This window comes from Poecilia reticulata, linkage group LG10 (assembly GCF_000633615.1).
Source record: "Poecilia reticulata strain Guanapo linkage group LG10, Guppy_female_1.0+MT, whole genome shotgun sequence".
Lineage (NCBI taxonomy): Eukaryota > Metazoa > Chordata > Actinopteri > Cyprinodontiformes > Poeciliidae > Poecilia > Poecilia reticulata.
Genome location: NC_024340.1, coordinates 31,437,386 through 31,453,358, shown reverse-complemented (window position 1 = coordinate 31,453,358; position 15,973 = coordinate 31,437,386). Strand labels below are relative to the sequence as shown.

Here is a 15,973-nt window from a genome sequence, read left to right as displayed (position 1 = left end):
GACTAAAAGATGCTTGTGGATTAGTTTGTAAAACAGTTTGAAGTTTTCTACAGCTTCTTTAAATTTAACACCACAGTGTTGTGGCTGTTCAGGTGTATTTTTGAAGTGGACATGTTAAGTGCAATTTGAAGTAAGAAATGTAAAATGTGATAATACATTTTTGTGTTTATTTGATTCCTATTCAAGAGACTTTGATAAGAATGACTATATATGTAATATAGGYGTCTACAGAGTATCTTTGTTTACATTTTTGGTTAGTGGTGTGCCTCGAGATTTTTTCAATTAAAATAACGTACCTTGGCTCAAAAAAGGTTGAAAAACACTGCGCTAAATGATAAAACATAAATTAACGAAGCTTCGAGGCAGGTCAATTTTCCTCGAGGAATTTTAATAATCGAGGTACTCGAATCACTCGAGGAATCGTTTCAGCCCTAAATCGAACTCCAGTTTCGAAGTTCGGTTCGTTTGGAGAAGTGTGAATGTGTAATCGGACTCTGATGTGAATCAAAGAAGCAAACTGGCCCGCCTAAAAACCTCAGTTTCTGGCGTGGATTGAATGCATATGTGGACACAAGCGGACCAAAAGCAGGAAGTGGACTACAGCGCAGGGCATTCTGGGTAAATGAAACTAAAAGGAGAAATGGCTCGTGATCTTTAGCCAAAGACTAAAGAGAAATCCTCCAACGGCTAAAATCTGACGCCCCTCCATTGTTGGATTGAAGAAGGAAGTTGCGCTTGGTGTCGTTAGAGGTTTTGTGTCGTTTCCTTCAGTGGTTCTTGGTGCAGCGCCCCCACAGGCCAGGAGGGGAACAACTTGCTCAGCGGGCTTGGATCGTTTGACACAATGCTGTGTGAAAGTGAACAGCAGCAGCTGGAAATGGAGCCAACATTGGAGGTTTTGTTTCTGAAGGAACCGTGTCGACCAGACTATCAGGAGAAAAACAAAACGCTGCATCTGGTTTGGTGTTTCTGGATCTCACAGGTCAGGCGCTTCAGATTTTACCTGCTAGAACGTTTTAATTTTGCCCCGTCGTAAAGCAAAACCTCAGAATCTCCTGCAATTAGCCACGGAGTCCCACAGGGCTCTGTATTCACTCCTCTGGTATTTTCTACATCTGATGATTTGCAGCCTTATAGTTCAAAATGAGTCTGGTACAATTAGACTCACAGTCGGCTGGTCTAAAACTACAACATGAGAATAATTTAAAATATTTTGAGCGCCACAAAGAGGACAACCAGGTCTGTTTTTTACAGTTTGAAGAATATTACAAAAAAAAAATCCAACAGGCGCCAGGTTTGAAGATTCTGCTTTTAACTGGAGATGAAATGATTATTGAATCAATTACTGAAATATTCAGCAACTCGTTCAGTAACTAATTTAGTTGTTATCTGGAGAATACAGACTGAAAAAAGGACATTTGCTGAAATAACAACGTTGTAATTAAAGTTGTAATTAAGCCAAAACTGTAAAATGTTTGTATTGTATTTACAATGATGATCATGCTTTCACTGTTACTGTTATTTTGGCAAATTTACAGTTTATTTCTTTTTATTTAAAAAAGAACTTGAATTATTTGTTTGCATCTTTCAAGGTATTAATAATATTGCATCAAAATGGTTTAAATGGTTAAATAAAAAATCTGCAGAATGTTTTTTTTATTCAACTAATGAATTAATCATCAGAATTATTTCGGTTATTGAATAATTAATAACTAAAATAATTGCTAGATGCAGCCCTACTTTCAACATTGTGGAGCGGTTTACCAGAGGAAACATGTTCAATCGATGTTTTTATCATAACTGTCCATTTGCTTTATTTACTGATTAAACGTAAAATACTGAATCGTTTTAGATTTCATTGATTTACTTTTAGTCCTCTTTTCAAACTCAAAAGCATAAAGGAAAATGGTCAAATTAAAATCTGTTGATAATACAGTGAGACCTCGGAGGAGCAGGAACGCTCCAGTCTGCGACTCGTAACTCCCACACCAGGCCGTCTGAATGCGACGCGTTTAAATCTGCAAGGAACCATTTACATGTGCAGAAAATGACTCAGACTCACAGGAAAATCTCCTTCTAAGAAAAACAATAGTATCAGCGCTTTCAGCCGCCCCCCTGCTGGGTGAGCATTCATTTCCATGACTGATGTCTCTCCACGTCCCCAGCCAGGTGCCGCTTCTGCTACAGCTTCAGTCTGAAGCCGCGACGCTTCCTGAAAACAGACATTTAGCACAACAGACCTGGACGAAAAGGGGGATGTTACTGTGAAAGGCGGGATGATTACTGCGTTGCCAGTTTGGAAGTTCATCCCACTGACGGCGTTCTGAAAATCTACATCAGTCCAGCTGTTGTTGTGATGGGAGGGAGATTTCTGCTGGTGTCAAATTAATGTTTGTCAGCAAAAATAATTCACATGAAAATGTCACAATTCTCACAGAAACATAAAAACAAAACCCTAAATAATTACACTTTAAACATAGAATTAAAATAGTGGCTGTTGGTAAAATGTCAACAATTATAATTTTGTTTTAAATGTCAGGAAACAGTTTTATTTAGTGAGACTGAGAGTAAAAACCTCAGTAAGTTTTCACACCCTGCTGATATTTCCTCAGCATTTTGTAATTTGTCTTCAAAAATGATCAAATAAATGATCCCACTACATTTGAACGGTGTTTTTGATTTTGTCCTTACTGTATTTATTTTATTTGTTGTACATTTTCATGCTTTTATTTTTGTGTGAACTAACATGCCTTGATTTTTAGGTCACAGCTGAAAACATTTTAATACAGAAATGTGGCCGTAGTGTTTATTTATTTAATGTTTGACTAAGATATTTAATAAATAGGCTGTTTAAAAAGGCTAAGTTATATATATTTAACAATGTTATTTGTATATTTATTCTAGATTTCGTTCCTACCTGCACCATTAACACTTATATATATCAGTATTTCTCTGTGTTGACGTTTTGTTGCTAAATCCGCTGTTGTGTCTCTGCAAAGACAATAAAGTTAAGTCCACTGTTACATAAATTACAGACCGACTCCTGTTTGATGACGCTCTTTTTCTCCAGACGTCGTAAATAGATGCAGTTTCATCGCTCGGTTAGCAGCGATCAGGTTTTAACCTTCCAGCCTCTGCAGAAAGTCACGATGCTCTGAATATGAAGTGCTCTCTCTCCTCTGTTCTCAGCAAGATGCTCCCTGTTAGCCTGGAGGATGTAGAAGCAGCTTTTTCTGTCTCCGGCTGATGGAAAGTGATTCAGCTTTCTTCGGAGGCTCTTCACCTCGTGTTGCTGTTTTCTCTCATGCTTTGATCTGCTTCCATCCAGGACTTGCAGGAATCGGTGCAGAAGGATTCCTCACTGCGACCCGCCGCCGTCGCTCCCTGCTGAGCTTCTCTGCTGTTCACAGAAACAGAAGAATGACCTGAGTTGTGTGGAAAACTATTGAATTTTCTGAATTACTGGAAGTTACATGTTAAAAAGTAATTCAATAAGTGGATGAATCGGTTTTTTTTAACATCACAACCCAAAATCTTCAATGTGTTTCATTGGATTTCATGCTGTGAAGCAGAACGGGCGCTGAACGTTTGGTTGATACAAAATGTGACGTATCTTCCCATCTATTCTGATATTTCTAAATATAATCCAGTAATAGTAATTTCATTCAGAACTGCAGATAAAAAGCAGCAGCATGGAGACCAAGCAACTCAGCAGCAAAGTGTAAAAATAATGTCCTCAAGTAAAAGTAAGTTGCTTTCAAGCAATTCTACTTAAATACCGGGAAAGTTTCCCGTGTGAAATGTTACTCAGATAAAAGTTTCCCACTAAAACCAGGAGAAATTCTGGTTGCGGCTCAACGGCGTCAGGAGGAAACACATTTCATTCAGTCGTCCATGTCAGAATCAACATGATTGATTTTGTTCTTTATTCAGTTATATGATTTTTACTGTTTCGCCATTCATGTTGTGTAATTGTTTCTTTTTTTTTCTCCAACTTGCTGCAAGGAAAATGTCCCAAATTGGAAAATAATAAAGTAATATTAACAGAAATAAACCGGTGAACTGTTTTGTTTGGGGCGACCCGCCTCAAACAGCTGGACAGGTTTCTGCCCAGCTGCTGTTCTTCTCCATAACTGCTAACATGCTTTTCCCGCCGGTGGAGTTACGACAAAAACATCGACAGAAAATGACGTCGTAGTCGGATCAAAACCGCTTTGGTTGTTCCCACTGGAATCACATTAAAAAAGATCAGACACGGCCCAGATCTGAGCGTTCGGTCGTGTTTCTCCTACATTAACCTGCAGAGTGAACGAAGTCCAACGCTGCAGGACGGACTTTGATAATCCTGTTTCAGAGAAACTGGTGGAGGAAAACCACAGAAACACAACCAGAGATACACCAGATGGTTTAAATCAAAGACTCACGGCCTAGTCAAAGTTCAGCTGATGTTCTCGGATGTTTTCTTTCCAAACTGACTGAACGAGAAATGTTTCAGTGTGTAGACATTTAAATCTGAGACATGCAGATTTACTTCCAGACTCTTAAGTCACAAAAAAAGTTCCAGAAAGTGTCTGGAAGCAAAGATTAACAGCGTAAATCTGAGCTCATTTTATTTTTATGGTATGAAACAGCAAACAGAAAAACTCCACCGGATGCAGACCAATTGCCTGGATTTAAAAATACATGACCTTGTTTAATTTGCCGTCTGTGGTAGGAGTCCAGGAGAGGCTGCGTTCTCCAATTAGCCTGATTGCTACAGACACTGATAAATAAAGACCTTCAGCGGAAAGTTCAACAGTAAGCTGACGTGCAGCAGTTTTTCTCCGAGCTAGCTGAATAACTCACGGTGAGATCAATGGTGGAGGCCCTTCCTCCATGAGGAGAGGCTCATTCAAACTCCCCCTAAAGAGCCGTTATTTACCGCTCGCTCACGCTGGGACAAATGAAGTCAGCATGGGCCCATTACTGCGTAATTAGAGGAAGAACGAGACAAATATTTAACAACACCAGCCTTTGTGCTCATTACATCGGCCTCAGAAAGGAGATCACAGTGATTTCCAACTCTAGATGTGGAGATCAGCTTACAGCCACTTATTACTGAGATATTACTGATGGCTTAATTTATGCTAGATTGTTTTTGTAGAAAAGCAGGAACATTATTATAAACTGATGGATGTTGGAAGTTACATCCAAAAAGTTATCAGTTTTTGTTTCCAATGAGCAAAGTTAAAAAAAAAACAAGTGTTCCCAAGTCTCTTTTTAAGTAAAATGCCAATGTGATGAAAAAAGAAACAAAACATGAACAATAAAGAAAAATACCTTCTGCTGTGCTTAACATTTTCAATTGAAGGAATTTAACTTTTGATTTTAATATGTTAAAAATTGTATCTCAACCTTATTTTTTAAATTTTATTTACAAACGTTCTAGATGGAACCTTTTATATTTGTAGGTTTCCAGTACAGCCATAAATCCGACGCACAAGCTACATCCGCTAACAGCAGTGATGCGGCGAAGCAGCTTCTCTCGGCCCACTAGGGGTTAATTTCTGCTTCATAAAACGATCTGATTAAAAGACTGTTGTTGTGTTCAAGCTGTGCTAAAAGCAGTTAGCCTGTCAGAGGAGCTAATCAAGCCTAAAGTAGCATCTCAATGCTAACATGTAGCAACAGCTAATGCTAATGAATAACAGATTAAAAACAATTTGTTGTTGAGCTCATGATGTCTACATATTCAATAATTTAGCAGCAGAAAATGGGTTTTGAGTTGAAAATGTTTCTTATTTTATAGATTTTAATTGAGTCTCACCACTAGAAGATATAAATTTATAACAGACAGAGAGAGAAGGTCCTAGCTGTGGTCCAGATAAGGAGCAACACAGTTAGTTTTCCACTGGTGTGGAGTGACTGACTGCTGTCTGACAGTTTATTTAGTGCAGCGCTCCAGAACCAAACATGGAGGCTGGAAGGTGGCCGTACTTCCTGCGTGTGCAGCGTCTTTAATGTTCCCTGCTGCTGCCGGCAGCCGTGGACTAACAGCAGGATCAGAGGCAGCAGCAGCAGAGATCAGCGGCCCTGATTATCGTCATTATGATGATCGCTGGCTTGATCAAAGTGAAAACACTACACTGTGTTTTTCTGCCTTCTCGCTCGTTTTCGTTCAATTCCTGGTATCCGTGGCAACATATTGTCCAATGTGGACCTAAAATCTAATCTTAGCAGACAAGTTGAGGACAAAGGCAAAAGTGTCAGGCCTAGAAAAACCTGCAGCAGATAAAGGATATCTGGAAGTCATTTATTTAGGAAGAGGAACCTCCAAGCATCTGTTTTACATTTTAATTCTCTTGGGTTTTATGTTGTTGCCAATAAAATAGAATTTTGTCTGTTAAATTGTTTGCGCTTTGTTGTTCTTTATGGATTCAGCCAGAGAAATGGAAACAAATTGTGTCTTTGAGAAAGTGGAAAAGTTTCCCAAAGTTCAACTTTATGTTATTTTCTGCCAGAAGAAGCTTTCTGGATAAAAAAAGAAAAAATACCAGGAAGTGGACTACAGCGCAAGGCATTCTGGGTAAATACAACCAAGGCTAACGTGCTAGCCTAGCACTAGCAGCAGAAATGGCTCCTGGTCTTTAGCCTAAAGAGAAATCCTCCAGCCGCTAAAATCCTCCATCTTGTTTCCATCTGGTGAAGCAGGAAGTTGCTCTCAGTGTCTTCAGAGGTTTTTGTGTCGTTTCCTTCAGTGGTTCTTGGTGCAGCGCCCCCACAGGCCAGGAGGGGAACAGGTTGGTCTGACTCAGAACCACAGCAGCTGGAGGTGGAGCAGATGTCTACCGGACTATCAGCTGGGAAAAATGCCCTAAAAAATACTTCAGCATGAAGCCAAGATAACCACAGGTTGACTTCTGGACTCACCCAGTCAGAACCAGAACTTAAATCCAGTAAAGTTTAAAGGCACATTTCAAAACTTGGAAGAGAGGATAACTTTCCAGCGGTGGTGGATGTTACTGTGGAGCATCAACTGTCACACAGCAACTGTCTTCAGTCAGAAGCCTCTGCAGATGAGCTGCGACACAATCTGCTCCCTTCCATCGCCATACAAAGTGACTCTTTGAAGATATGCTTACCTTAATTTCTTTTTGGAATAAATAAAGTATCCGTTATTTAAGTAACTAAAGGAAAACTGGTGTTGTAGGAAACGTTAACCTGAGTTGGTTGCTTCTTCTGATTCAGACTCTGTGCGTTTCTCCCTTTTCTTACCATTTCCAGGTTTGTTTGCTCGTACCTGGGGAGGATTCCTTCCCCTCCATCCAGTTCTCAGCAGCTGATCAAGCGCCACAACATCCCCCATAATCCTTTGCTCTGCTTCCATTTGATGTCATCTTTTCCCGGGGATTAACACAGGCGCCCTGAGGGGCTGCGATAAGCGCGGCTTCTTAGAACAGTCTAGTCAATAAAAAACAGAATCAGGATCCTTAAAAGTTTCACTTACACCCCCAAACACACACACACACACACACACACACACACACACACACACACACACACACACACAAAAGTCCTTCTGGAGATTTGAAAATCATGACCACTGATTTATCTGCACTTAAAAGTTTAGAAGAAACTTTACAAACGTAAACAAAAATGCAACTTACTTTATTTTGGCTGCACTGGATGTTAAATAAAACGTAACTGTGCAACATTTTACTCCACTGCAGTCGTATCTGTCAGCAGTTTAACAGCAAAGCCTCAGGCAGCATGAGGGAGCTGTTTGGACCCACTGTTTGGATCAGAACCAGAACAAGTGCAGGTGAGATGGACGTCAGCGCTGCTGGGCTGGGGGCTGACTGCAATCCTTTTCTCTGCAGTTTCTCCCAAAAACTGTCCAAAAAACATCACAACGTGAGAATTCATGAAGAGAAATAAAAACTAACATTTTTTACCAAATAAAAATGTAGCCCCATTCCTCTGAGACCCCGAAATATAAGATTTGACAAATTTCCCCAAAAGTCTCATTACTGCTCGTGATTCAATGACAATTCAACTCCAGATGTTCTTCAGCCCCACAAGCAAAAATCTGAACAAAAAAAATCAAATTTCAGAATATTATTTTCTTAATTTTATTCACTATTAAATAATAATTACATTCGTTTAGCACAAATGTTGCCTCATACCTTCTGATTTTAGTTTTAGCAGCAGTTTCCTGGACAGGTCCTTCGGTCTGTTGCTCGTTTTGTGTTTGCCACGTTAGACTGCGGCGCCAAGCAGCTTGATGAATATGGCTGCGTTCACACCGCAGCCTGAAGTGACTCAATTCAGAGTTTTTTGCCGGGTCGTTCACACAGCCAGTAATGCGACCTGTATGTGTTCTGCTCTGCAGTGTTACCGGGAAAACGACCTGAAAGTGTCCCGCATGCGCACTAGAGGGCGCAGTAGCGTCAGCGTTCTGCCAGCCGCCATGAGAAGAAGAAGAAGAGCTCAGTGTTTGCGGAAGTGAACATGGAGGCTAACGGTGGAGCTTAGCTTATATATTTGAAGTTGTTGTCCAACCGGAGCAGCAAATTAACAACTTAATCCTCATATAATCCGTCATGGTTGTTGTTTTTCTTCACTATTCTGCGTATCAGGAGCAGTTTAGTGAGATTTGTTGAGAATCAGTGACGTTCAGTTCGGATAAATGCAGCCTGGACGTTATGGTCGCATTTTAATCGGATACGTATCGGATATGGATCACATTCTGAAAGAATCCGACCTGAGCTGTTCACACTGCCATGAAAAGATCAGATCCAGGTCACATTACGTTAAAACAATCAGAACTGGGTCACTTCCGGCTGCAGCGTGAACTATGACGCCTTCAGCACCACAAATCCGGAACAAACAGCTGAAACACTGAGGTCCTTTTGGACCCGTAATAAATGGAATATTAACCAACATATTTGATGATTTCAGTGGTGGTGTAGCAGGTACCAGGATGAAGACTGAAGGATAAAACAGGATTCAGCGATTAAAACCGTTTAGCATCCAGATTATTTATTTAACCAACAAACCTTTTACAGTGTACAATATTAAACCTTTGTTTTATAAACCTTGTTCACAAGTAGTAATTAATTTCACTTTTTCACATTACCATCTTTCACTTGCATGAAAATAACCAAGGTACAGAATATTAAACAGGATAAATCTTTCCTGCATTCAGCTGCATATTAACATGTCTAACAGCATTGTTCCAACTTTAACCTCTGAATTCATGAACAAAGAAAAGTTTCTCTATCTTTAACGTCAACTAAACTCACTTTACTTTCAGGCTCTAAACTACTTTATGAGTCACCAAGCAACATAAATGTACATTATTCAAACAAAAGCAGAGTAAAAATCCTAAAACCCGGAGTTGGTAAGATATCGCGGTCTTTTAATCACCTAAAGCGGCGAGACTTCCGCAGCGCTGATAAACTGTTAGGTGCGCAGAAACAGCGCCATCTGCTGGTTAAATAAGAGATAGACTTCTTACAGAGTAGTTTTTACCATGCACTGACCTGGAGAATAGTGAAACAGGACAACCAAAACCTGCTTTCAGCATCCAGGCTACGTCTGAGGCAAACAGGAAGTCCGCCGCAAAACCAACCCGGAAGCAACGCCCCCCAAACAAAGGTTCCCCTTTGCCACTTCTGCTCCCATCTCACATAAGTCATAAGTCTTAACAATATTTCAAAATGGTAAAACAGCCAAAAATAATGCGGTGACATTTTTAGGTGCACAACAATGGCTCTCAACAGATTTAATGTTTGTTATTGGTTCTCAATTAGCAACTGTGTGACATTTTTATGACTTTTTATTTTTTGTTTACAGGATATAAAGCACTTTGAACTGTTTTGTTGCTGAAATGTTTTATGCACACAAAACACAAAGAGTGAACAGTTTAAAAACCCAGTAAAGAAAAATCCCAAAAGCCTGAACCTTCAACCAGGTGGTTCTGGAGTTCTGGTCCAATTGAAACAAGACAAATAGACACACTCTGCAGGACTGTGTTTATTAAAATATTTGAAATTCAGGTATGATTTTCCTTTTATTACATAGCTGTGCACCATCCTGTGTTGGTCTAAGACTGAATTTTTTGGGTTGGATGTGATAAAACTAGCGCAGCTCTGCAGAACCAGAATATCTCAAACTGTAGCTGCAGGTTAAATTGTTGGATTTTGTAACAAATAAGGTTCAGTTTTAGATCCTTGTTTTTTCTAGATGTGCTGAGTGTAACTGGGTCTATATTAATAGTTTTATATTTCCACAAAATGTGTTCTTTCATGTATTTGTCTACTTGACTGTTGCTGTGTTCCTCTGTGTCTACTACAAGAGGTTTGGTCCTCCAACTCCGCCTTATTTTCTTCTTCTTTTGTTCAGGGTCCTCCAGGACTATTATAAATATTAAGTTATTAATTTCCTCTTTTGTTATTCGTTCCACTGGGGAGAGGCGAGTTTTATAATCTATTGTAATCCTTTCATTTATATTGTTCAAATGTTTATTTTTCCTTCTGTATTAATGATAAGTGTTTGGATATTTTCATTTGAGTTGCTATTACACCTTTATATCATTTGATGCATGCTAACTATTATTTTGTATAGATCGGGTTGGAGAACTGGAGCACATGCAAGGTGCTAATGCTAATATCTCCCGATTGACAGATTAAATAAACGGAGACCGTCTCCAAACCCAGACTTGATGTCTTGTGGTTTGTCTGATCACCACACAACACACACAACGCAGAAATCCACCGGTCACATGAGCAAGAGCACCACGGCTTGGTTTATGAATTCAGTTTCAGATTTTACAACCACAGAAGCTACAACATATTTTTTTTACTTGAGACAAGATACTTTTTCAGAAAAAAGAACAAACTGAGGCAAATAAAAGAAAAAAACAAAAAATGATTTGGTCCGTTTATTATTTTTGTCACTCTTGAAACATTTAGCTAGGATAAAAAAAACCTTTTAGGGGTAAATAGTTTTGTTTACAGTCAGACCACTTGCATGTTGTTGGCAATAACAAAATCAGCAGCAGAGAAGATGGAGGACGGGCCTAATGAGCAGAAAACAAAACCACATTAATACAGAAGCCTCGCGTCCCCAACTGCATCCGACACTCTGCTCCTCAGTCAATAGCAAGCGATCAATACCTGGACCAGCGTTTCCAGATCAGGCCAAGCATAAATCATTCATGTCGTGGCTGAGTTATTGACCTTACAGGAGAAAAACAAAAACACACAAACTCATGGAAAACATAGGGAGAAATATGTTTCCACCGTTCAGAGCCCCGTCTCCTCTCCTCACTCTCCCTCCGCTTACCCACAGAAAAACGAGATCATTTGCATTTCCCCGGGGGACGGCCCCGCTGGGCTCCCACTACGTTACATGTGTACAGAAATTTTTCTTCATTGCTCATCTAATCACTCAACAGATAAGGCTGAGGCGTTCTCTGAGGGGGGAAACGGAGACGCACAAAAAAAAAAGTTAATGAGGTTTTTCCTGTCCTACACCTCCAGAGGCAGGGGTCCACTTAGCAGCTCTGTCATTAGACGCGAATTAAACCGGGACTGTTGTTTTGCTGCGCTATCACTTTTTATGCTTTAATTGCATAACCAAACTGTTCTGCGAAAAACAGAGGAAGCTGAGGATGCTGCAGCGTCGATGCACAGGAACAGAGATCACTGCTACGTTGTTGCTTCCTGTTTTACGCAAAACTAATTTACGCTCACAAACCCCTGCTGCCGATTATTCGTTGCATAATTTGAAAGTGGAGCAGACGAGGAGTCAGACACACAGGAGAAGCAATACGTTAGCAAGAACCCTTTAGCAAGCCACAAACGGAGTTCTAATAATATTTTAAATCGCCTCCTCTCTGCAATCCATCATGGAGATAGCGATCTCTCTCTGTCCCTCCCTGCTGCAATAGACTTGCAGACATCTCACACAAAGTCACCTGCATACAGATTTATGCACACAGAAACACAGGAATCCTTGGAAATGCGACTTTAGTCTCAAAACAATGCAGATTTCATGTTTTGATCACATAAAACTAGTGGTAATTATTTAACCACATTTTAATTGTCAAAATAAGCAACTTTTTCAATTAAAAAAACGTTTTTACTGTTAAGTTACTGAATAAATAGACATGAGATCAAAAACATTTCAAGTTTTTAATCTGTTCAACCGTCAAATTGGTGCAAATTCAGGTTTCAGGAACACTTTAGCATTAGGGACGACTGTGCTGCTAGCATGTTTAGCTTTGAGATGTTATTTTAGGCTAGCGTAGCTTCGCTGATAGGCTATAGCTGCTTTTAGCACAACTTGAACACAACAACGGTGTTTCCCAGCGTCCAATCAGATCGATTTATAAGCAGACATTAACGTCCAGTGGACCAGAGGAAGCAGCTTCCTCGTCCATCGCTGCTGCTAGCGGATGTTCCTTGTGCGTCAGATTTACGGATGTCCTGGAAACGAGTGAATACAAAGGTTCCTGCCGGAGCCATTGTCGGCCAAAAAACCTTTTAGCTTAGCACATTAAAATCTAAATATTTAATTATTAATACGTTAAAGTTTTGATCTTACAAGAAATACACTTTAAAGCACTAACATCTTCACATTTTGTGACATCACAACCACCAACAGAAACACAGTGAAATGGGTTTATAATAAGAGCCCATGATTTGCTCATTAATAGAGATTGAAGTTCATATGACAGAATGCCAAGTCGCAAATGTTTTCAGCAAATAAAAATCTAGATCCTTTATTCTGATACCAAAACCCAAATTCAGTGCAGCTGTTCTGGTTCTGGCCTCAGACTAAACATTTAGAGAACATCCATCATCAACCCAGCAGCGTCGACTCAGAGGGCCTGGATACAAATGCCTGCCACACCCTTCAGATTTTAATGTGTAAAGATATTAGTAAGGGATATAAAATGTCTGAATCCCTCCTGAAGGCTGTGAATGTGAGCAGTGCAGAGCTGGAAGCAGAATCCGGTCACGGTGGGATTCAAACAGAACCCGACCTGCTTCCGTTTCCCCTCCAGCCAGAAGAAGATGCTGGTTTAACGGAAGAACTCTCACATTAGTGCCATCTGTGAAAAAGTCTCACCTGAAGTCCCCCACTGGAAGAAAATACTGTTGTTTTATATAAACGTCAAACAAACACACAGAGTGAAGCAATAATCGACGGAGACAGAAATAAGATAACACATCAGCCTGCTTTACTCTTGCAAAACAATTTAATCTGCAGACTTTGGTGGAACAAGCTTCAGGAATCCAATATGCTTACTGTTGTTATTGACTTTGACAGTATAATTTTGTGCCTGCAGAGCTCAGTGAGCTGCATGTGACTGATCGGAGCAGAAAGGCCCGGGTCCGGGGAACACGCCCAGAATCTCAGATCCACACAAATCCCACTGAAAATATGTCACAATGAAAAATGGAACCATTTCTTTTTATCTGTATGTTTTTTTTTTCTTCCTTCTGTTGTGTTGGAGATTAATGCTTCTTTGTCCACATTTTTTAGCTTTGATATACAGAACAGATGAAGGCATCCTTTATTTTTATGCTGCCACCTTGACTGAGCGATGCTGTGTTTAAAAGCATGTTCATATTTTCATTTGTTTCTGTTTGGAGAGATTAGGGCTGTTGTAAACGATTATTTTAGTCATCTATAGATTTTTCTTACGATTGATCGAGTAATCGGATAAAAACAATTATGAAATAAAATATTGGTGAATCTTCCATAACACCAGTGTTACTATCGGATATCAACATCAGTCTATTTTTTCCACCTTTGAGCTTCCCTACCAGTTACTGTTTTGTAGACCGGGGGAGCAACACGGGATATTTACGGCTCCTCCGTTCAGAAACTCATCTACCAGCCATGTTCCGCCTCCCGTTTGTTCAGACGGGATGATATCAGTTTATTGTGCGGTTCGTCCGTAAAGCTGCTCTGACCCTGTCAGCATCAACCCTCAGCCGCCCGCAGTGTTCAGTCTCTCCGCTCACCTGTATAAATCCTCCTCAGCTTCTTCCCACCGTTCAACCAGCAGCTCCGGAGCAGAAAGGCTGCCGGACTCCCGGCATCGCGCCGGTCATTTTAAGGATGTTTATTGGTCCCACAAAAACGATGAAAACCCGGAATTATCACCAATCAGTAAAATCCCCGCGGGCCGAACCTGAAGATTGGACGTTATGCCGCTAACACGTAGCTTCCGTCAACAACTCAGAGGCGGAAGTCAGAGCTCCGTGCAACGCAGATAATGTTCCGGCTGAAACACGGTGCGCTAAATGGTAAAGCATAAATTAACGAAGCTTCGAGGCAGGAACATTTTCCTAGAGGGATTTTAATAATCGAGGCGCAGTTGGTAGAGCTGTTGCCTTGCAGCAAGAAGGTTCTGGGTTCGATTCCCGGCTTGGGGTCTTTCTGCATGGAGTCTCCATGTTCTCCCTGTGCATGGTGGGTTTTCTCCGGGTACTCTGGTTTCCTCCCACAGTCCAAAAACATGACTGTCAGGTTAATTGGCCTCTCCAAATTGCCCCTAGGGGTGAGTGTGTGTGTGCATGGTTGTGTATCCTGTGTGTCTCTGTGTTGCCCTGCGACAGACTGGCGACCTGTCCAGGGTGACCCCGCCTCTCGCCCGAAACGTTGGCTGGAGATGGGCACCAGCAGCTCCTGACCCCACTGAGGGAAAAAGGGTGCAAGAAAATGGATGGATGGATGGAGGTTCTCGAATCACTCGAGGAATCGTTTCAGCCCTAGGAGAGATTATTTTCAACTCTGGGGAACAAAAAGCGCGGTGTGTAATCTGTGAGAGCATTAAGCGTCCAAACGCAGCCTTCCTTGCTGGCACCAAACCTTTCTAATTGAACCTGAGATATCAGGATGGGTGGTTCTGATGCCAGGTGCATACTAAAAATAGTCGTCTCTCATTGGGCCCTCTCCTAGGGATGCCATTTTGTCATGCATTATGCATATATGCAAATATGAGACAAGAAAATGGATTACCTGAAAGGGCACCTGTGGTTTCCAGCTCAGAGATATATGCAGTGTGGGAAATGAAGCGAACTGAGCTATCGTTTAGCCGTTACACAGCTGTACAGCCAAACGGAGAAACACTTTCTGAGACAGTCAGCGTTTCAAACCTGAGCGATGGCTGATAAATGGGAAGTGAATCACTGGAAGGTAAATAGGCAGGTAGATGGAGAACCCTATCATCTTCTTCTTGGTTGTTTACATGATGATTAGCGAATTTCCCTTGAGATTTAAAGTGAAGCTGCGGCGCAGCATCAATCCCTCCTCTTTACTCGACAGCTCAGAGAAAATGCCAGTAATGACTCTGATCATAAATGCATCAGTTTAAACTGCACACTTACAGTAACACGTCTGGAAATTATGATTAGTTTTTATTTTTCTGGTGTTCTTCTGCAGGAATATTTTGGAAATAGGCCATTTGTGCCCTTAATATGATTATAAACCTAAAACTTGTCCAACTTTATGAGAACCTGCTCTGTGATTGCAGTAGGCACACTTCCACTAATATGCTAATAGTGAAGCTAAGTCAAATAGCGCTTATGCTAACTTTTAGCACAATTAGCTTCCTCCAAATTAAGTTTTTGAGATAAGTTCTAAAATTAATTTATCTAGGTGTCTTGTAAACTTTCAGTTGAATAAAGTTACATCTGTGTTGAAGTTTTAGCCACGAACTGTTAAGAAGTAATGTGACATTTATATTCATGCTCTTATTTTGGAGGGAGTGAAGAGCAAAATAAACATAAATATAATATCTAAAGGAATTATAAAACATTTAAATTATAAAGATTAAATTGGTGCATAAGGGTTTTGGTTTTCAAGGCCAGATATAATCTGACAAATTTAGTGCTTTAGTATTAGCTGTTGGTGTAGCGCATTAGCATTAGCTTCTGCTAAATGCCATGGTGGTGTAGCGCATTAGCATTAG

At 40.5% G+C, this 15,973-nt stretch overlaps 1 long non-coding RNA gene across 1 annotated transcript; it reads right to left on the bottom strand.

Annotated features, from left to right (window-relative positions):
- Positions 1-1,648: 1,648 nt before the first annotated feature.
- Positions 1,649-9,613, bottom strand: LOC108166605 (uncharacterized). Its single transcript, XR_001776960.1, has 4 exons — positions 9,525-9,613; positions 7,647-7,872; positions 7,280-7,440; positions 1,649-3,400 (listed from the first exon to the last, which is right to left on the bottom strand). It is a non-coding gene; the product is annotated as an uncharacterized LOC108166605 (long non-coding RNA).
- Positions 9,614-15,973: the final 6,360 nt, after the last annotated feature.